General features: G+C 35.0%; 1 protein-coding gene across 11 annotated transcripts in view; it reads right to left on the bottom strand.

Annotated features, from left to right (window-relative positions):
- The window catches only part of LOC6040115 (neuronal calcium sensor 2), a 237904-nt gene that overhangs the window by 201524 nt on the left and 12655 nt on the right, over positions 1–23725 (bottom strand). For 3 of the 11 annotated variants that reach the window (XM_038258781.1, XM_038258784.1, XM_038258787.1), the window contains exon 1: positions 14233–14492. The exons of 1 other annotated variant lie outside the window; for it this stretch is intronic. The gene's annotated coding sequence lies outside the window, so the exon portion shown is untranslated. Of the gene's footprint in view, positions 1–13584; positions 13602–13668; positions 13818–14232; positions 14494–23725 lie in introns of those variants that run through there. 7 more of the 11 variants (XM_038258778.1, XM_038258779.1, XM_038258786.1 and 4 more) reach the window with 4 other exon arrangements.

The following is a 23725-nucleotide window of genomic DNA, read 5'->3' as shown; positions in this document are numbered from 1 at the left end:
CTGTGCTGTTTTGCATACAAATGTATGCTAGAACACCAGTGACGAGGTTGGACGGGCACGATTTATTGTTCTGAGCGAGGTTTTCCTATAGAGGTAACACAATTTATTTATAATTTATTTATTATTTATTATTATTATTATTATTATTATTATTTATTAAAGAATTTTTATCAAGAACATAAACTGTTGAGGCAACCTGAACAAATTTGAGACATTTCTGTTTTTGGAGATACGTGAGATTAGTGAGACAAAACTTAAAAACCATTTAATTATACTTTCAGCAGCAACTTTGCTTTTTAAAGGAAGTAATTTGTAGACCTGAAGTATGTTTGAGACATGTGAGACAAGTGAGACATTTGATACCAAATTTCATGACCATTTGAGAATATTTTCAGCAACAACCTTGCATTCTCAAGTAAGTTATTTTTGAGACCGAAGGTATGATTGAGACATGTGAGACACGTGAGACAAGTGAAACAAGTGAGACAAATAAAACTTTTGAGTCAACATTTTAAGACCATTTGACAATATTTTCAGAGATAAAATTGCTTTCTCAAGAATGTAATTTGGAAACCGAAAAAGTGTTTGAGACATGTGAGACACGTGAAACAAGTGAGACAAGTGAGACAAGTGAGACAAGTGAGACAAGTGAGACAAGTATCACAAGGGAGACAAAATGTGCAAACCATTTGAGAATATTTTCAACAAAAACCTTGTTTTTTCAAGGAAGTAATTTGAAGATCGAAGGAATGTTTGAGACACGTGGGACATGTGAGACAAGTGAGACATTTGAGACAAAATATCAAGCTCATTTGAGAATATTTACAGCAACAACCTTGCGTTCTCTAGTAAGTTATTTTTGAGACCGAAGGTATGTTTGAGACATGTGAGACACGTGAGACATGTGAGACAAGTAAGACATTTGAGACAAAATTTCAAGACAATATGATAATATTTTCAGTAACAACCTTGCATTCTCAAGAAAGTTATTTTTGAGACCGAAGGAGTGTTTGAGACATGTGAGACACGTGAGACATGTGAGACAAGTAAGACATTTGAGACAAAATTTCAAGACAATTTGATAATATTTTCAGTAACAACCTTGCATTCTCAAGAAAGTTATTTTTGAGACCGAAGGTATGTTTGAGACATGTGAGACACGTGAGACAAGTGAGACAAGTGTCACAAGTGAGACAAAACTTGCAGACCTTTTGAAAATATTTTCAACAAAAACCTTGCTTTCTCAAGGAAGTAATTTGAAGAAGGTATGTTTAAGACAAGCGAGACAATTGAGACAAATTTTCAACACCTTTTGAGAATATTTTCAGGAATGAACCTTCATTTTCACTTACTTTCTTGATCTCAGGACAACATTGAGACTTTTCCAGGTTGGGCAAGGTGTTCTAAAGAACGGCACAGGAAAAGTGTGGTGTTGCAAAGGTTTTTTTTCCACTCTATTTCCTTCCTAGCTGTATGTTTCTGTTTTGTAACTGAAACACGGTTGTCAAAAGGTCCGCCCGAGGGAATTTGCAATCCGCCCCCCCCCCCTCTTTCCTCTCTCAGCGGGGGGTGTCCTGCCGTGTTCAGTTCGTCCATTAAAAAGGAGTTTTTCTTTGTGTCGGTGTGGTACAACACTCACAAAGCAAATCCTGGCTGCTGCTTCACCTTCTCAAAGGACTCCCCCTTCTGGTAGAATCTTCGAAAAGGGTAAGATACGACGAGCAAGAACCTCAACAGGGAATTGAGGGGTGTGGGGGAAAGAGGGATGACGAACGTGGCGGAATTTCAGAACGGTTTTTGATCGATAATGAAAACGAAGAAGAAGCGACGACGACGACGGTGAATGAATGCTCAGGAGGGCAAAAGGCAAGCACCGAGGCTGCGAAATTATTCAAAAAGTAGAGCAGCACCGTTTGGAAGCGATACTCTTAGGGACGGGTCCTGACAGGCATTCTGTGTGGGACGAAATGATGATGAGGGGGGCTTCGATGAGATGTTGAATTATTCCACAGTTTTCGTTGCTGAGGTGTTCAGATTGACTTAAACGCTACAACCACAATTTACAGTTGAAAATTAATGAATTCCTAGAACATTTAATTTGCAGACTGTAATAAAATAAATGACTCCGGGAAATTTCGTGTCCTTTTCCGCTTCAAATCCCACCAGCAAAAATCACCAGAAAACAACAAAATGACCATTTCAAGCCAAGGGGTTCTGCAATTAATCTTGTTTCCGAACGCGAGACAGACACCAAACCAAACAATAAACTCGAGCGGGGAAAAGTGTTCTGGCAAACCGGGACCGAGAATATTATCCACGCGGTCATCAATCTAAGATAGAGCAATAAATTCGTTGTCGGGGCCGCCGCACAGGAAAACAGGTCGGGAAAACACTTTTAGCGGAATTAAACCGCAGAATGCATCCATCACGGCCTTCGCCACGGACACACGATAAATATCGGGCTGCAATCTGGGGTCAATCTGGCATTGTCATCGCGGGGACTTGGCTGTTTGTGTAAACCGAGTTGAAAAAAAAGGATTAAAAACAATTAAACAAGTCGGTTGGATTGAGATCGAGTGAATCAGAGGATTTGGATTCAATGTCTCCGAGTTTTCAACTCTGATTTGTGCCTTAAAGTAAAAAAATCATCCTAATAAAACTTCTGGGAAGGGGTACATCTTTTACATCACAAAAAAGTGTAATTTTACCTCTGGAAATGTGTAATTTTACCACTTTTCTGCTGTAACATGAATATCAAGAGTCAAACGAATTGTACACGATATCTCTGCTGATTCCTCAGACCTAAAAAGTTTTGTTCAACTACCACGTATTTGACGGCGTGTATTTCGTTCAAAAACACAAAAATTTTATTTAATCAGCATCCATTTGACAAAAAATTTGCACCATTTTATGGATTGTTTTTTTGCGAGTTTGAAATGCCAAAAAATAGGTGAGAATGATGAAAGTCAGTCTCATCTCATCTAATCTGTTTGAGTTTCAACCAAACTTTATAATACTCTGTCAAAACCAAAGTTCGGTATGACTAATTTTTTAAATAATTATTGCATATAATGAACTTTTTACATTAAAATAAATGATTTGGAATAGATTTGGATTAAAAGTAAAATAAATCTAACTTTTTTTTTCAGAAACATCATTTTAATAAATGGAACTTTCTCTTTATTTTGGAACTTGAGCTGTTCTTCCCGAACCCCAGAAATTGATTTTATTTGTATTTATGTTATTTTGCTTAACTTTGTGAGTCTCTAAATTTGGCAGCTGTCCCAAAAAACATTGTTGGCTTTATCATAGCTGTTACAACCGCTATAAAACCTATCAGCCATAACCAACATTAAAACCACTCAGTTGCAACACGATCCCCAGAACTACTTTAAACCCCTTTTTAAAACCCAAAAGGTCCTCCACAAAAGATGTTACGGCCTGTTTATAAAACCTTCATAGGAGTCCTTAATAAAACCTTTGCTAAAATTTAGTCAGGATGTATGGAAAGATGACATTTCATACGTCTTCAAACGTCTTATGCCAAACACGTTTTATATTGGCATAAATAAGTCTACGTCTTGCCAAACGATATAATTTAAATGGTTTTTTTTAAGATGGCGATGATGAAGTGATAGATATTGGAGGTAATTAAAATAATGTCAAAGATTATCCCTCGCAATTGGTGGCTCAAATTCAGCTGGGGTTGAAATTTCATCGATAAATGTGGGGGAGATAGAACCAAAAACAAACTCCTTTCATCAAAATATTTCATTTGTTATCATAGTTTAAAAAAATATTTATCAGCATTTTTTTGCAAAAAAAAACTTCAAATCATGTTTAAAATTTATTGCTAACGATGTCAGAAATTCATCATAAATGTGTATTTTCATCAAATTATAACCAAATTTATCCTTTTTTTCTGCCAAGATGGCATTCAATCATATTCAATCAGATCACGCGTTTAAAGCCACATGTAACCCTCCACTGCCCATTTTTTACTGATTTTTTTTTTCGAAAAACTTAAAACAAGTCATGCAACCCTAAGACTTTCTAAAATATTAAGAGTTTTTCTTTCCAATGCTTTTTAAACATAAAAAAATGGTTGAAATATATATTTTTTTTGCGACTTTTTAGATCGAAGCGGGGATAGGTTGTAGAGGGTTAAGCATTGCCAATTGGCTACGTTTAATTCTCTTTTAGGAGCTTTTGGATTTAAGTATTTTTTTGCATGTCTAATGCACTTGACAGCTGCAACACCCATGGTTTTGAAGAAGCATGGAATAAAACCGCTTGAAATGGCATTGTCATCTGGTTAACAAGTCTCTCTTAAAGCTACCATAAAACTTTTTTAAAAACCAGTTTGCTTTTATTTCCAAGTTTTATTTCCGAGGCATAAAACCTTGTTGGAACCTATTAATTAGCGTTTGCTTGTTGGTTGCGGTGAATGCCAAAATAAAGCTATGCAATCAAGATGCTACCATAAAACCTCAATAAAACTAGGTTGTGGCTAGTTGGTTTAAAATTGATACTTGGGATTTATACCAAATGGTACGTAAACATTCGAAAATCTGAATATTTTGAAGGCATTTTCCGATCGATTTGGTTTCATCTCAAAGTTTTAGGTGTTCCTTCTTTTCAGACAAAAAAGGATCACGGAAAAAAAAATTACCAAAATTTAACCAAAAAAAATTTCCCAAAAGTCTTTTTTATTTTTTTTTATTTTTTGAAAATGTTCGATTTTAAGGGGACAAAAACTTGCCACTTTTGGAACTGTATAGCACGGACAAACATTTTACCACCGAGCTATAATTTTTTGATTTAATATATTTTTAAGTAATATTAACACTGGAACGCCCAACGCATGTCCAACTTACACGGACGCCCAAGCCTCCCAAAAAAGGTGGAACGGTAACTTCAACTCACTGGTTCTCGGGCATTACTCAACCAATCGGGACGATTCTTGTTCCCAGTGGTTTGTAGGAATGTCTAGATAATCCTAAAATTTGCAGAACTTGATTTGAACAAATCTGTAATTTCTGCGACCGAAAACATCGTTCCACCTTTTTTTAAAACGACTGCCTCCGCGGAATTTTTGGCGAATTTTTTTTTTACCCGTGAAAAAAAAGTTGGAACTGGAAAGAAGAATCATCTTGATTGGTTGAGTTATGCCCGAGAACCAGCGAGTTGAAGTTACCGTTCCAACTTTTTTGGAGCCTTGGGCGTTGGAATGTTAAGAGCATTGCACAGTGGTCCAGATCGCAAAATTTAGTGGAAAATGGATTTTCCGAAAAATTGTGAAGTTTTGGAGCTTTGGTGCATTCAGAAGAGTTGTTGTAAATAAAATGGGGCAACTTTTGGTTTGGTTGAAAATTAGGGTGGTTCAAAATTAGGGTGATTTTCAAAATCTAATTTTTCAGGAACATTTATGGGATTTAAATGCAATCTGGTGCATAAAATTTGGCTTGCACCTTTTCGAGATAATTGAGTTTAAAATTTGCATCTTTTTTTACCTTAAAATGGCTGTAACATTTGACCTTAAATCCAAATTGACTTGTCAAAAAATAAAAATGTTCATTATCATTTTTCTCTAAAACTTAAATCCATTGTTAGAATATCCAATTACATCTAAATGAATTATAGTGTAAACCATAGTTGAAAGGAACTCCAAAACTCTATTAGGCTATAAGAAACACTAAATTGTAAATTGATTATTTACTAATAAACACTAATTGAATTGAATTGAATCTAAAACTTAACCCTGAATTGCCACGTTTTAAAAAACTGACTTTAAAGGTTTTCTCAGATGCTTTCCATAATATTAGTCGTAGAAAGCGTAGATTAAGATTTCAAATTTTGTTGTCTTCGACAAAGTTGCTTAGATTGGCAAGCTCAACAACTTTCTAGAAGACAAAAAACCCAAACATATTTCTTAAAAGTTAGATTTTGAAAATCACCCTAATCTTGAACCACCCTAATTTTCAACCAAACCAAAAGTTGCCCCATTTTATTTAAAATAACTCTTTTCAAGACAGCAAAAACAATCTCAATTTTTCGGAAAATCAATTTTCCACTTAATTTTGCAATCTGGACCACTTTGCATTGTGCAAAGATCTATGTCATGTTGGTCATGTGTAACATAACCAATTGCACATTTTTTTCAATAATGGTTCTATTATGCAGTTCCATTTTCCGAATGCAAAAATGTGAAACAGTAACAATAAAACGTAGAGTAAAACTTTTCATCCTGTTTTCTTCTCATCAATACCTACAACTTCAAAACCAAATTGATCAGAAAACCCATTCTCAGATTCTTAAGAATTTTGAACTCCGTGATGTATTTTTTGTGATGGATAGTTGCCTAAATTAAAAAAAACCAGTTCACCGATGGATATGGGCGAACTAATGTTGCAAAATTGCCTTTTTATCATTGAGAAAGTTCTCACAAGGTTTTACCCAAATAAAAATAATCATTGTTCGAAGCCTCAGAAATCGATCAGGTTAAGGTGATGATAGCTATCACGCGGAAAGGGCCCAATTAATTTAGTGTCAAAATCAAAAACTGCTGTTTTTTGTAATTTGAAATTCGCAGATTTTTCTAAAATTATGTGACACGTGATTTTAAGATGCCCCAAAACGTGCTATTTTCAACTATTTGATATCTCATTTTTTTTCATCTTCCAGGCGAAATTTGAAAAGCTTTTTTCAATTTTACAAGAAAAAAACTAACTTAATCCACCTATGTGGTTGGAGCCTTCCTCACAACAATGGCTGTACACAAGTTTCATCTATTTTTTAGATCCGGCTTCCAAAAAGTACATCGATATCACTTAAGTGGCCATATCTCGAGACAGGGTTGCCAGATCTTCAATGTTTCGGGCTCGTTGGAAAGGTTTTTTGATAACCTAACCAACAATGGGTCGGATGATGGATCCGGACATAGTTTACATACATTTAAGTGAGATCCGGCTTCAAAAAAGTACATCAATATCACTTAAGTGGCCATATCTCGAGACAGGGTTGCCAGATCTTCAATGTTTTGCACTCGTTGGAAAGGTCTTTTGATAACCTAACCAACAATGGGTCGGATGATGGATCCGGACATAGTTTACATACATTTAAGTGAGATCCGGCTTCAAAAAAGTACATCAATATCACTTAAGTGGCCATATCTCGAGACAGGGTTGCCAGATCTTCAATGTTTTGCACTCGTTGGAAAGGTCTTTTGATAACCTAACCAACAATGGGTCGGATGATGGATCCGGACATAGTTTACATACATTTAAGTGAGATCCGGCTTCAAAAAAGTACATCAATATCACTTAAGTGGCCATATCTCGAGACAGGGTTGCCAGATCTTCAATGTTTTGCACTCGTTGGAACGGTCTTTTGATAACCTAACCAACGTTGGGTCGGATGGTGGATCCGGACATAGTTTACATACAGTTAAGTGAGATCCGGCTTCAAAAAAGTACATCAATATCACTTAAGTGGCCATATCTCGAGACAGGGTTGCCAGATCTTCAATGTTTTGCACTCGTTGGAAAGGTCTTTTGATAACCTAACCAACAATGGGTCGGATGATGGATCCGGACATAGTTTACATACATTTAAGTGAGATCCGGCTTCAAAAAAGTACATCAATATCACTTAAGTGGCCATATCTCGAGACAGGGTTGCCAGATCTTCAATGTTTTGCACTCGTTGGAACGGTCTTTTGATAACCTAACCAACGTTGGGTCGGATGGTGGATCCGGACATAGTTTACATACAGTTAAGTGAGATCCAAATATATGTGAAAACACATTTTTATACATAACTTTTGAACTACTTATCGAAACTTCAATCTGTATAAAACTCGATCTATGGGACCCTAAACCAAGTCGAATGCAACAAGTTCGGGTCAAATCGGTTCAGCCAGTGCCGAGAAACATGAGCTAGTTTGTTGGTCACATACATACATACACACACACATACACACACACATACACACACACATACACACAGACATTTGTTCAGTTTTCGATTCTGAGTCGATATGTATACATGAAGGTGGGTCTACGACGTTTTTATACGAAGTTGATTTTTAGAGCAGGATTATAGCCTTACCTCAGTGAGGAAGGCAAAACAGCTCGTTTGGCTCATCTGAAAAAAAAAGTCCCTTTTAATGGGTCACTAAAGCCATACAGTATCCCCTTAATCACTGTATATCACCTCACACACACACGCACAAAACCTATTTCATTCATTTATTCAACTTTGTAACAGCCGAACATGGCTCCTCGTTAAAAAACCGACCAGCTTGGCGTTGCCAGGGCGCGCACGCCGCCGTCATGCTCTCCGTTCAACGGCCGGTCTGTTTTATGACCAATAAAGTGGTAAAATTTGCCAAGGATCATCGCGTTTTTAAAGGCTCGTCGTAACTCGAAAATGATATCGAAGCTGTTTTTGCTGAACGGCTATCAAATTGTTCGTGTGCGAGTGCGTGGTTCTAAAAATATAAATGAAAAATAGGAGGTGATTTGGAGGAAAAAGTCCATCGTTTTAAATCTATTTATAGACAAATTTAAATAAAATTTGAAATAAAAAAACAAACTAAGTTTTATGAGCCCAGGGTCGTCCAAGAAGAAAATAAATATTTCAAAACATTTGCAACGGATTTGTTGATTGTAAAACTAAACCCTTCTCCCACCTCCTTTTTCCACGTGAACAAATATTGATCCATCTTTCGCTATCCAAGCTCCAGCTTCAAAGCAAACTGATAACTATCAGCCTTCCTAAACCTCTTCGACATAGCATATTTTCCGGCAAGGTTTTGCATCCCCCACCCCCCTTTTCCCACCACAAAAATGCTCTTTTTCCCCCCACAAAGAAGAAAACCAGCAAAGGGAGTGTTTTATATTTGCACTTGTTTACGGTTCATTCGAAACGAAGTCTCTGAGCTGAGCTAAGCTGAGCTGGAGTTACCTTCAGTTATGAAAATATGCTGCGCTGTGGTATGTTGACGTTGGCAAAACAGCAGAACATACACAAAAAAAATCAACAACCTTCATGCTTGGAATATTTTCAATCTGCTCGCAAGATGACGACTCGAGAGTCAAACAGAAGATTTTCAGTTATGTTTTTTTTTTTTTATAATATGTTGTTGTATTTGTTTAACGCAGAAAGCTAAACTACATGAATTTTCTTTTTAACCTCCTCTCAGAGGTCAATCTTTCATGCTCCACAAATTAACCTTCACTCAGCAGCACAATATTTTCCGAACCAATCATCAACTTCTTCCCTTTTCATCATCCGCTTCATATGCAAATGAGTTTTCATTTAGCGAGAACCCCATCCACTGTCATCCACAGTCCATCGAGAGAGAGAGAGAGAAGGTACCCTTTTTTAAGTTAAATTGAAATCGATTTTTCTTACCCATTTCCCATTACTGCTGGAAATTACCCACCCACCCATGTGACCCACACTGAGGGTGGTTGCGGGCGGCGGGAAAACCCGTCTGGTTATTCGCTTCCACTGCCCATTTTCGAGACGGCGAGCAAAAATAACAGAGCCAGAAACAAGCGCGCCCGCTCTCTCTCTCTCACACACATCTCTGGAATTCTTCGCTGGATGGAATGGAAACGTCAAAAAACGTTGCATGGTCAGTGGTCGAAAGGAAAAGTTTGGGGAATTTGTTGAGTGAATGAATTGACGTTTTGGAAGTTTGAATATTCATGCAAGGAATGCGAGGAATGTCACTCAGAATTTTAGACTGATGCAAATGATTTAGATTGAAGGCCTGTCATTAAAACTCTATTTTGGTGAAATATGTTACCACTAATTCTGACAGTACGAATTAACAACAACAAAAAACCGGTTCAAACCTTCTCTGTAGATGTGTGACCTTTCTCAAAAAAACATTTGAAAAAGCTTTCTGTTTGTATATGATTGAGCCTGAATGCATGCATAAAAAGCTCAAAAGTCAAGGTGTTGATTTATGACCTCCAAAATCAACCCTAATCGATCAAATTCTTCTTTTGCGTAAGACCACACTTAACCATTTTTAATAGGGACTTGTGGAAACCAAAACCGGAACGAATGAATCTGTTCAGCTAGTTCCGAGATAAAACAGTGACAGTTTTGTTTCTACGCCCATACCCACAGACATTTGCGCTGAGTTTGAGTCCATATGTACACGTGAAGGTAGGTCTATTAAGCGTATTTCAGAAGTTTATTTCTCGAGTGATTTTTTTTTGCATATCTTCAGTGAGGATGGCAAAATAAGGAACATGATCGGCAAATTTGACATTAAAATTCCCAAAAGTCAAAATTTCCGTTCTCTATTATAGTTTGAATAAATTCTAGATCTTTTTTTTGTCGGTTTCAGCAGAGTGTGTTTTCAACAAATATTTTGCCAGATTCAAAACATTATTTCAGCAACTAGAAAACAACAACCAATTTATAACTGGACTGGAATACAGGTATGAGTTCAAAAAAAAATTAATTGTAATTGTAATTTTATTGGAACGATACCCTGTTAGTTTACACTGTATATCAGGGCAAGGAGGCAGTACAAAAATGGTTTATAGGAGACCGAAGTGAATGCTTGCTTCTATAGAAATTGTATTGAAAATTGAAAATAAAAACTTTCCAGTTGGGTACAAAAGTTTGATTTCGATTTTGGTTCAACCTTTATAGGTAAAGGATCACTTTACTGGATTTATACAGAATTAATAAGTGGATAGTTCTCAAGAACTTATGTCAAAAATTACAATTTTGCAACATTGGGGTTTATGATCATGATCATTCAAAATAGGTTTGTGAATGCATGACATTCTGTATCCTGAGAAGGGATTTTCAGATCGACTTGGTGTTTCCGACAATTTTAGATTTTTTTATGCAACTTTTTATTTTTAAATAAAATAATTTCCAAAATACTTTTTATTTTTTATATTTTGTTATATTTTAGGGTACTTAAAATACATCATCTCTGGAGTTTTTTTTTTTTTTTTTTTTTTTTGAAAAGGTCTTTTTGGTTGTTTTTGAAACCGCCTTGAGTCAGGGGTATTTAAAAACACCCAAAAAGCAAAAACTGAAAATTTTGTTTATTGGTCCTTTTCAAAAAGAACTCCAGAACTAGGCTATAGTACATGATAGTGCAGAATTGTTAGTATTTTTTGGAAAACATCGAAACCTGGAGAACGAGAAAACATTTGAAATTATTTTAACAACGAAATAAAATATGCAATCGAAAATAACTTTTTTATGATAAAATGTACCATTTTTAAAATATAGCTTTATTTAGGCATAAGTTTTTTGTTTCATTTATACAAAATACTACTTGAAAAAATGCTTTTGGAAGCCTGAGAAAATTTCCTAAAATTCAGGCGAACTATGAAATTAGGAAAATTATCTATTTAAAGACTTTTTCAAAAATGAAGCTTGATTTTAAAGTTTAGAGATTTTATTTAATGAGAAGATCGAAAAATTTCACAAAACCCTATTTTTTGTTGAACAAATAAATGTTTTCAATCTCATTTTCAAAATTGCATAAAAAACGAATGGTTCACCAAAAAATTAATATTTAGATGAAAAATAAATGCTTCGGCCACTGAAAAATGGTTTAAAGCGCATTCTTGACCTCAAATCATTTAAAAACTATCCATTTTTTTTCTTAAATTTTGAAAAAAAAATCGTTTTTCATAAAATTTGAATTCAAACAAATATCAAGCTTCGATTTCAAAAATTAAAAAGATTCATAAAATACTATAAACATCAAATAGATGTGCTACTGCCGAAAGTTTACAAAAAACCTTCAATTTCAAAAAAAAAAATCTGCTGTTTTTTGTCTTTTCCCGATTTTTGATCTTGATTTTCAACTTTTAAAAATAAATTAGCTTCGCTTCACTAGGAGACGGTGATTTTAGTGGATTGCAGACTGTCTTTCACCATGTAATGTGATGATTGTCTAAGCCCAAGTTGCCTAGGAATCGATAATTGGAAATAAAACTAATACCACCTCGTTTAAATGGATTTCAATCATAACAAATTCAATATGGCTTGGATGATTTATTTTAAGTTGCGTTAAACAAAAAGTATCACAATATGCTGTATACATCAGTACAGCTATGCAACTAGCATTTTTTTTAAATAATCAATTATTTATTTATTTATTTTTCCATTGCGTTTTTTACTCGAAATTTTAAATTTGCAAGAGATTAAAAAGACTTTATTCGATTTAAAATGCTTAAAAAAGCGTTATTCAATGCACTCAGAATAATTAACAATCAATTTAACAAGTATTTTGAATAAACATTTAAATTTTGAAGGGGTGGGGACAAAAACTTAAAATAAAATTTGTCAAACTCTAGAGGATCTTTGTTTTTCATTTCAAGGAAAAAACTAAAAGAGCGAGAACTTTAAATTAAATTTTGAATAACCTACCTTGATACTTTATAATCAGTTTTTTCTTTGTAAGATATGGTTCTGCATTTTTTCAACATGACATTTTTTATGTAGTAAATTAATGAAAAGTACAAAAAAATAAAAAATAGAAATAGTTTTTTTATTCATTTCTGCTGGTAGGGGTTAGATTTTATGACTTTAATTCTTTAAAAAGTGATTTAAATGAACTGTTAGTAGAACGTATATGAACTACTAACGAGTTGACATTGTAATAATTTTGTTGCTTTATTATTGAATCGTTAAATATCAAAATTCAATTATTATCTAAGATAAAGGGACCAGTGTGTAATTCCATCGTGCACCTAATGTTGACAAACCTGCAATTGGATGTTCAATTACAGCTCCTAAAAGGAATTTTAAATTGAAATCGCGTAGTAATTTTTCAGTAAAAAATTAACACCCAAGTTTCTTTCAATAGTTTTGCAAAATAAGTTGATCAAATACTGAGAATCATAAAACTGAATAGGATGAGGATCAAATCCTTAACCTGACAAACATATGATAACTTCCCCTACTGGTAAATAAAAGGAAATTTAATCGAGAGCAAAATTGCAAACATTTTCGATTGTATCGGAAACGCTTCAAAACCTAGAATCAATAGAAACATTCAAGCAATCATTCGTTACAAGTAGCGTTTCCATCGGCAATAAAGTTCGTCCGATTTGCTTCTGCACTCTCCAGCCAAGGGGTAGGCACCCTCAACGAAAAAAAAACCTTTTGATGTTCGCAAAAATGTGCCAATCAATGCTCAAATCTTTCCCGAATCGTCAATATAGGACCAAGCGCGGGACGGATCGATTCGAAAAAAATGTTGTAATTTCATTAAAAACGACTTCATTGGGGCTCTGCCACACGAGCACACACACACACAAACCCACAGAACACCGTTCTTGCGTGAGTACAAGCCATTCTCGAGTGTCCTCACGCAGAACTGCCACTAGACTAGACGTCGACGAGGGTTCTTTCTATCAAACAAAAGCTCGGTCCTGGTTTAGTGACTGCCCATCGATTAAACAATTATTTAAATCTTCCACGTTATCCGATCGTGCGTGTGGTTTGTCACTGCTAGGGTGGTTGATCGACAGGATTTTGGCGTGGCTACAGGTGACACTTTGGCAACCACCATGCGGGGACGACCTGTTGTCTTCACGGTTATCTAAGGATTTCTTAGCGATGTTCTGCTTCGGTTCTTGGCAGAACTTGAACCACTTCTTCGTGTACCTTCTCTTTGATACACCTAGCTACTACTTAAGGGGGGGCACTTCCACTACTGCCACCATGCACATACACCACACACAGAGAGGGCACACGCGAAGAACACGATTCACGGACGCGGGACCGGTTCGCACGATACGGATTCCACTCAGAGACTAAAAATAAAGAAAATTCAATTGAACCAGTCGGGCCAGGTCGCTGCTGCTGGTGGAGCCAACCAGCGTGAGCAGTACTGATAGTACCTGCACGCGCTATCTCCGGAGCGAGAGAGCTGGAGAGTTCACAGGAGAGCACGACTCCACCGCAGAGAGCACGTGAGAGTCGCGTACTCGCGTGTGTTCACGACAGCCTTTCCGCGGCATACGCAACACTCTGTTACTGTGTCCTATCCCCCATCCGCTGTAGAACAACTCCGTGAGCGACAACAAACGATTCTCCCAAGCGCGACTTACAACACAATACCGCGGCTGAGAGTGGCGAGAGCGCACCTCCAGCAAAAAGCTCGCTCTCTCGTGTAACCATGTACGTGTGTCCGTTACACACACACACGCACACACCGCGCAAACAAACCTTGTGTTTCAACTGCTACCCTTTCACCTTCCGACGAGCAGAACAACGCGCAGCGATTTCCCAAAAAGGCAGATCTTCCTGCAGGATCAGCTACCCAACCTCCGTCACTCGCGAACAACTCGATTCGTCTCCGTCGCGAAAAGCACTCAAACTCGGCCCGAAAACCACTCCAAAAACTCCACCACAAAGCGAATTGACCACCGCGAGAACAGCCTGCAGCTACCTGTCAGTCAGTGCCAGAGTTCCAAGCTCGAGAAGAAAAACGGAAGCTGGCTGGCTGGAAGCTCGACTTTCACTCTCTCTCACAATTTTTCTACGCAAGATTGGTATTGGTGAAACGTTCAACCACGCGACTGCGCAGAACGTCGCGCGTGTCCTGCCAAAGTCCTTTTTGACTACCGAAAGCTACGCTCCCGAGCAACAGGGAAGGCCTTTTGGAAGTCCCGCGAGCTTTCGAAGCTCGCTGATGCCAAAGAGCTTTGCGCGAGAAAGTTCTGGGGAAAGTTGGTCAAACGGTGGGGACGCCTGGTGTTTGATGTAATCAAGCTGATAATTGCTTCACCTCTGATAACGGTAACCAATCTGGGCGTCAATTTTGGTCAGGGACGATGAGATCACTGCGTTGCGTTTATGAGAAAGGGTCCCGGGAGGAAGGATAACATGACTACAACGCCCAACGGCTACGAATCAGAAAACAAGGACAATTATGGTTGTGTTGCGGAAAGGGGTGATGTCATGATGGAGTTAGTTAACGAAGGATACTAGCGTATTGCGTTGGCTGTGATGAATATCAATGTTTTGTGATTTGGATTTTTTCAAAAATGGAAATAAACTCAACTCGTGTATTTTCATGACACCAGATTTTAATGCCCAAAAAAAGGATTCTAAACAATTTTTTTACATGAAAACTTTTTTTTTATGTTTCAGCAGATTTGTTTAGTTGGAATGTTCAGTATAACAATCGTAAACTTTTAAAAAAAATCCATTTATCACCTTCTTAATAATTTGTTCTTTCAAATAAATCTTTGATGCTTAAACAACATGTATTACAACAATCTGTTACGTTAAAATAATTCCATATGACTGTCAACTCTAGTAGATGAGCACCAAAAAAATTCGTGCAACTTTGTGGGGCCTTCTCAATCAGTTCTCAATAACCAAAGAATCTTTTTTATGTAGCATTTTCCCAAAATCCACATTACTTTCTTTTTTTTTTGATAAAGTGACAGCTGAGAAAACATTCTAAAACTATTGTTTTGAAAAGAATAAAATTAATAAAATTATGGTTTTCTAAGTGTCAATCATTAAGACCTTATATTTTAAAAGACGAATGACACCTCGACACACATTCGCCAGATTTTCAATGTTAAAAAAACGAAACATTTGTGAGATATTCAGATATTCCCAAAGAAAAACTAAATAAAATTTAGCCTTTTTTCCAAAAACACATACTTGTTAAAAACTACTACACGGTGAAACAAATGTCCGTATTTTCTATGGTTCTGAAATTGTAAATATTTGTTCCCTTAAACATACCGAAAAATTTACTAAATTTGAATAAAAAGTCTTTTGGAAATATTTTTTGAAACTTTCAGCGTTTGTTTGTCTATACATGAGATGAACTCATGCCAATTGAGCCCTCTACGACAAAGATAAGTGGGGTAAAACGGACTTTGAAGTTTGAGGTCCAAAAATCATAAAATATCTTAAAATTACTCGCATTTTCCTAAAACTTCATCAATTCCAACACTCTTATTTGCATTCGAAATGTCTTTTGAAGCACTTCAAAATGTGCCACAGACATCCAGGATTGGTTTGACCTTTTCTCATAGCTTTTGCCAATTACTGTTAAAAATTGATTTTTTTAAAACCTTAATATTTTTTTTGCAACAGTCTCCAACACCAATACTCCCATGGGTCAAAAGTTAGGTAAATTCATGGACTATAAACCTACGGTATTAACTTTTTGGCCAATCGCAGTTTTTCTCATAGTTTTTCGATTATTTTATGACAAGCATTTTACAACGTTAGTTTTTGCACTGTAGGTCTTCATAGCGGCACTTTTTGGTCTCAATTTTGTATATTCGGAATTTTCGGAAAATTTCACGTAAGTTTAAAGTATTGGAGTTGTAAATTTGATTGGATTAAATCCAATTTAGAATGAATTAAGCTATGTTTTGACAATTTGTTGGCCAAACAAACGCTGAAAGTTTCATCCAAATCGGAGCACATCGATACGACCTGTTGGTGAAAAACTCGCTATTAATACGTTGTTCTTAATTTCCGAAAAAAAATTGGAAATAAATAATCAATGTAATATCAAACGAAACTTCAAAAAGCATCTTTGAATTCCATTTCAACAAAAAATAAATAACAGATTTAAAAAAAACCTTCTTTTATGCATTTTAAATATACTTAAGGAAGGAAGCGCACCACTTCCAAAAATATTCACAAAAAGCTGGAAAAATATCCTACAATTTTCATCTCAGATCGGATTGACGTTTGCTGAGCAAGTGTTTTAGCCCTTTTCAAAGATTACTCTTTTGATGTTAAATGCTTACACTAAATTCTAACCTATAATTTCCGAAATATTTTGTGAGTTAAAAAAATGGGCAAAAAGAGGGCCCCGTGAAATTATTTTTTTTACAAAAATCACAATTAACAGAAATGTTTATCCTTCATAAAATATTTTCAAATAAAAAAAACAACTGATTTATAGAATCATTATCTATTGCAAATTTAATTATGCATCTAGAAGTGATTATCAAAAATTTTTGGTAACATTATTATAGATTTTTTCCAATATTCACCTTTATTGAAAAAAAAATGATCAGCAGTAAACAGTAAAAAAAACACCATGGTGATTTTACATCTAGTTATGGGTGACCGTACTGATTTTACGTCTAGGTATCTGTTAGATAAAAGAAATGTGTAATTTAATCTCTTAAAAATGTGTTAAATCACTACTTTTTCAGTGATTTGACAATTTTTAAATCTAAGTTGAGTTAATATTACATAATTGAAAAAGTTAATATAATTAATAATAATTGAATTTTTTGCCATACCAATTCAAACAGTGTTTTTCTGAGAAACTCTAGCGTAAAGATACATTTTTTTAATTACCATAAACATTATAAAAGAGATTTTTCCGTTTAATTTTATTTCTAAACTGTATCAATCAACTTCAGATCAGAAACTCACTTATCAAAGTACAAATTTTCGAATACGATAAGCCTTCCAAAATTGAATGAAAAAACAAATAATGCAAAACAGCTTTTATCCTAAACTCTAGAGGCAAAGATGCCTTTTTGTCCCCTGAACATAAAAAATATAAAATGCAACAAAGAATTAAATTTTTCATGAACCCTAAGTTCAATGAAAAAAAAAATATTTTTTTTCCGTCTGCCTATTTTTTTCCGCAAAATCCTTATCCTAATCTGCAACTATGCCGAATTCTCCAAATCGATCAGAAAATCCCTGCTCAAGATACAGATTTCCATACATTTACATACCCATTTTGTATGACCAGCCCGCAAAATTGTATGAAAACCAATGATGCAAAGAATCTACTTTTGACTTAAAAAATAACAAAAGTAAATTTAACGGTTGTTATGCGAAATTCTAGAGAATAACTGATATTGAAGAGATTTAATTTTACATTAGCTTATTACATAGACGTCCCCATTTTTTTTTTAAATTAATTTATAATTATAATTTTTATTAGTCTCAGACATTTCAAGCGTATTAAAAAATGCAACTCTCGATTTACGGAAATCTGAAATCCTCAAGAATCGTAGCCCTGTACAACCGAGTAATTGAAGCCGTTCTTACTGTTATGACCTTTTATTCCATAAAATATAGATTTGTATGGCCGTGTTGCCAGCTTCACAGCAAAAAAGTAGTAATCCAGCTGCGTGTAAAAGGTCTGAGTGTAAAATAAATTTTGAATTATTTTATGAAATTCTATGTAATATTACACCCTAAAATATGAAACCTACTTGACCAAAATGTCAAGCATATGTTTGCGTTAATCCTTTCAATTCTTCATCGGTCTGATGGCCGAGCGGGCTAAGGCGCCAGTCCGTACTGTTGGTGCTGGAATTGATTCCCGTCGGTTGCAACTTTTTTTTTTTGTTTACAAAAATTGTACATGCGGTGTGTAATATTAAGTGTCTTTTTTGACGAAGATGATGTACATTTTTTGGATTTTTTGGTTGAATTTTTTGCTGTGTTGCCATTTGAATATTCCGAGAGTGATTTTTTTTTTGAAAAGGTCATATATTTTAGGACCTAATAAAAAAAAGTCGAGATTTGATAGAGCAATAACTGAAATTAAGTCTAAAAAAAGAGATTTGATACTTGATAAATTTGGTATGAACTTTGTCTACATTCCCAGATGTAACATTACCATTGCCAATAATCTGTGTATTTATAGATTTATACCAAAACTTTTAAAGTACAAAGTATAAAAAATATGGTAATACTACATCAGGGAATGGTGACAGATTTTGTGTAAAAAAGTTGTATAATTTTCGAAGAATTTCCCACTTTTTTTAGGTAAAATAGTTTCAAGTTTTTTCGAGTAAATTTAAAGCTCTCTCAGGGAGGAAAAAGGAAAAATACTTAGAGACTATCTAAAAGTCAAAGTCAACCGATTGATTTTGAAACGGTAATTTAGTTTGTTAGTTATTCTCAAGGAATTTCAAGGGTAATATTTGCCAGTAATTGACCATGGTTCATTTCCCATCTGCTTCCATCTGTATTAGTAAAACGTCGGTCCCAGCCTTTGATACTGTGAGGCCGTAAAGCCATTCCAGGTGTGGGAGTCGTCTCCCCCGTATAAGTAAAAACAACACACCAAACCAAGCCTGCCTCGCAATCCAAAGGTTGTCAGTTTGAATCCTGGCATTGAAGGTTCCTTGGATTAAAAACAGGATAACTTCAATGGAGACCATCAAAACCGGGGGGTTGTTAAAGTGGATTGTTTGTTTTTTTATGCCATTAGTTTATATTCAAGTTAAAATCTAATGAAATAAAAAATAATAATAAATAACCTAATAAAACTTTCCATTAAAACTGCTCAATTACTCCATGAATAACTAATCCCTATCCGGTGATTCGCTGCCCACAAATCTGCGTGACCGTCTCCCATTTCTCCCTCCCGGAGGGGCGGTGGTGCTGGTCATTACTGTCCGAAACGCACAACATAATCTGCATACGAAAGCACGTGCTCTCAACTCTCGGTCACGGACTCTTAACGAATGCATTTTATACCGCACGACGACGACGAGAAGCAATTATTTCCACTTCATCACCCCCGGGTTGGAAAAGCGCGCGCGCGTAAAAGGTCATGCTTGCATGTTTGCACCATCACACGGAAAAGTTGGGGGAAAGGGATTTTGTTACTGTTTTAAAATACAATTTTCGAAATTTCCATGATTCCCACCTAAATTTCTATGAAAGTTTGAAGAGACTTACTGCCAAACTTTCTACCCACAAAGATGTGTTATCCTGCTTTAGACCAAACACGAGGTAAGGAAAAGGGAGATGCTAATTTGATTAGTTCTAGTCACTTCAACTTGCATCCGAAAGTTTGGCTTTGTGGTTTTTCCCAGAAAAAGGACTGCTGCAGAAGGAAACTTAACTGAAACATTAAGCGCATCCCTGTGACTTGAGCTTATGGAGAGAGAGTGGATGACCCGGTGGGGGAAAAGATAAACATTTGTTCAAATTCAATTTGGATGGATTCCCTCAAAGGGTGGTCGAAGGAAGGGAAGTGTTTGCCTCTCTTTTTACAGGGGACAAGGCTGCGCCAGGACGAAGTTTACAATCACCAAAGGACGACCAACAACGTTTCTAATGGTTGTGTAAAGTGGTTTTGAGAATTTAAATTGGCTTCATGGCCACGTCCGAGCTGGCTTCGGAGAAGTTGCCCCCCGGGAGGAGGGTCGATTAGATATTCAAGTCGGGAGCCACGTGTCTTCTGGGATTGCAAGACATTTCTTGGAAAGTATCATCTTGTTCATTTCGCTAAAATGTATGTCGGATGGCAAAGATTCCGCACATTTTAATCTTGCAACGGGCTTCGCCTCTGTGAATGCATCATCATCATTGTGATTACGGTTTTATTTTTCTTGCTTCTAGGTTGTTCTGGAAAAAAAGAACGCACAAGGAATATGAATGTACACAACCAGAGCTGGAACACGTGGTTAATCTGCATAACAAATGAGACCGAGCAGAGATTTTGTGTCTGATATCTTGCTTGCTCAGCAGTAATCCTTCTAAAAGTCCTTCATTTTTTCAAAAATTGATTCCAAATGATTCCCATTCGTGCAATAATTCCCGATTATTCCAAATTAATCTCGCCCTCTGGCATGACAAATCAGCCGCAAATAAATTAAGCTGAAATATCAATTAAATCTAACCTCAACCGGTTGAATGCAGTTTCAATCACTCGGGATACAATTTACCCCGTGGCTCCTCCGTTTGAATTAATTTAGTATTTAGAAAGACCATTTGAATGTATATTTTGATTTTTTTTTGTTGAATTCCACCACTGTAACTTTGTAAATACTTACCGATTACAGCTCAACTTCTAGAAATTGATGAAATCATGACTTACCTGAAATAAGAAAAAGAAGAATAATTCAATGACTATCCAGGTTATCCAAAGTTCTAGCTTACCTAGGAAAAAAAGGGATCTTGAAATATGCGGTGATGAATTATAATGAATAATAACATGTTTTATCATTTTTTTTATTATCAAACAGTAGGGAAATAAACTCTTCTATCAATAAAATAAATGCTCCTGCTATTGATAACCGTCATGTTGGATATACGATTATAATATCTATTGTTGAATATGTGGGTAAATGGCTCAATACTTGGACAAATGCCAAATATATTTTGATTTGTGTTTTTTCAATATTTATCTATTTAGAAATGTAGAAATGTAAAATTATTAAATTGATTGATTTGATTTATCTATTAATTAAATAATTTAACATTTTAACGTTTGCAAATAGATTCAAGCTACATTATAGTTTTGAATTTAAACACTTAATTTTTTTTCAAAAATCATTTAAAAGTAGTTTAATTTTCACAAAATACAAAAAAAAAACTTTATGTTTTGGATTCCAAAGTATTCAAAATCCAATTTCAGCCTAGAAATAAAATTAAAACAAACACAATGACAGCCAACCAAAAGTTTGGATGTATTAGTGTCTTTATCTAACATGCCGAGCTTTGTTTCAACAACAACAAAATAAGTTTCAATGATTTTCAGTGGTGTATAGAATTTGGTTTAAAAAAGTAAAATTTTCCTAAAAAAATAATTTGGAGCAATTCTCTACGAAATCGGTTTTCTTTCTTAAATTTTAATTTTTGTATTTTTTTAATCCGACTGTAATTTTTTTGGTGCCTTCGGTATGCCCAAAAAAGCCATTTTGCATAATTAGTTTGTCCATATAATTTTCCATACAAATTTGGCAGCTGGCCATACAAAAATGATGTGTGAAAATTCAAAAATCTGTATCTTTTTAAGGAATTTTTTCATCGATTTGGTGTCTTCGGCAAAGTTGTAGGTATGGATACGGACTACACTGAAAAAAATTATACACGGTAAAAAAAAGTTTTGGTGATTTTTTATTTAACTTTTTGTTACTTGAACTTGAAAACTGTGCACTTTATCAAAATTTCACCAAAGTACTTTTCGATTGCAAATTTGATTTTACGTCAAAAAATGAAGTTAAAAAAATTTTGCGATCAATTTTTCGATTTTTTGAAAAAATTAGTATTGATTCACAAATTCATAACTCGCTCAAAGATTTTTTGCACAACCTGGAAATTTCTGAAAAGTTGGCATTTGAGGACATTATCAAAAAATAAAAAAAAAATTAAAAATAGTGTTTTTTTGCAAATCAAGTTTTAGTGACAAAAAGTTAAATAAAAAATCACCAAAACTTTTTTTACCGTGTATCATTTTTTTTCAGTGTAGTCCATATCCATACCTACAACTTTGCCCAAGACACCAAATCGATGAAAAAATTCCTTAAAAAGATACAGATTTTTGAATTTTCATACATCATTTTTGTATGAACAGCTGCCAAATTTGTATGGAAAATTATATGGACAAACTAATGATGCAAAATGGCTTTTTTGGGCATACCGAAGGCACCAAAAAAGTTTCAGTCGGATTAAAAAATACAAAAAAAAAATCGAATGACCGAAATCTGAGAGAACTGCTCATTTGATTAAAACTATAAAATATGGAAAAAGAAGACCTTTCAAGTGAAAAGCTTGATTTTAAAATTTATTGTTATTAGAAAAATCAGAAAATATCACAGAAGTATCATTTTTTTAAATAGATCCAATAGTTTTCGAGATATCGTCAGTGATATGGCAAGTTAATATGATGACATATGAAACATTCATTTTCGTCGATACGAATTCTTTGGTGGGTTGTATCTCAGAAACTGCCCAATTTTCAAAGTCTCAGAGAGAAAATTGTAGGGAACTTTCTCATCTCTTCACAAATATTTATTTCCGGGAAGCTTTTCTTTCAAGAAGTATTTTTAAAATGCAAAAAAAAAAACGAAATGAAAACATTTTTTTTCGTTAAGATGTTTGATATTTTCAAAAAAAAAACTTTTTTTTTGAAAAAGCATATCGTTTGAACCAGGTTTTGCACTATCAAGCTCTATGGCTCAGAAGTTGAATTTTTTAATCCCCTAAAACATAAAAAAAATGTCGAAAATAAAAAAAATACAGAATCCAGCTCCCAAAATTGTAGGGAGCCTTGCATGGAAAAACTAATGATGAAAATTTGTTTTTTTACATAGGGAATGAATGGACAAATTGATTTTATGACTACATCATGCCTCTGCACTTTTTTTATTATTAACTATCCATGTTTTTAGTCATTCTGGTTATGTCTGTAACATAAACACCTGCGAATCTTTTGGCTTAGGTCGTTGTATTTATTTTGTAAAGTTTATGTCGCCCAATCGAATTTGTGCAACACTACAAAACTATCAATTCCGTTCAATAGTATTTTTTTATGCTTAGATATTGTAAATTGGGGTGTCATTGAGCCGGGTGGTATTGAAAGGCTATTTTTTTAATGCAAGTGAAACGGTATGCAGCCATACTGAGCTAGGAAGAGACGCGTGAAACGGTTTAAAAGTTAGTTAACAGAACAGTTTTAATTAGTTTCTATGTTACAAGTTTCATAGCAAAAGGTATTTTGTGACCAGGGTTGCAAGGTTGCCAGGTAGATCTGGAAATGTCAGAATATTCAAGTGTCAGCCAGAAGAATCTTCTCAGTACCAGATATTGACAGATTTTGTCAGATTTTCTACTGTCGGCCCATTTTGAACAACTTTTTGACTAAATTGGAAAATATGAAAATAAGAGTAAATGTAAATTCAACATTTTTGAAGCCATACAATCAGTAAAACAATTTGAATTCTACAAACTATTGAATAAATTCATA

The sequence above is a fragment of the Culex quinquefasciatus genome, chromosome 3, assembly GCF_015732765.1.
Source record: "Culex quinquefasciatus strain JHB chromosome 3, VPISU_Cqui_1.0_pri_paternal, whole genome shotgun sequence".
In the NCBI taxonomy this organism is placed as follows: Eukaryota; Metazoa; Arthropoda; class Insecta; order Diptera; family Culicidae; genus Culex; species Culex quinquefasciatus.
Note: the sequence above shows the minus strand (reverse complement) of the source record. Positions and strands in the feature narration are given on the sequence as shown.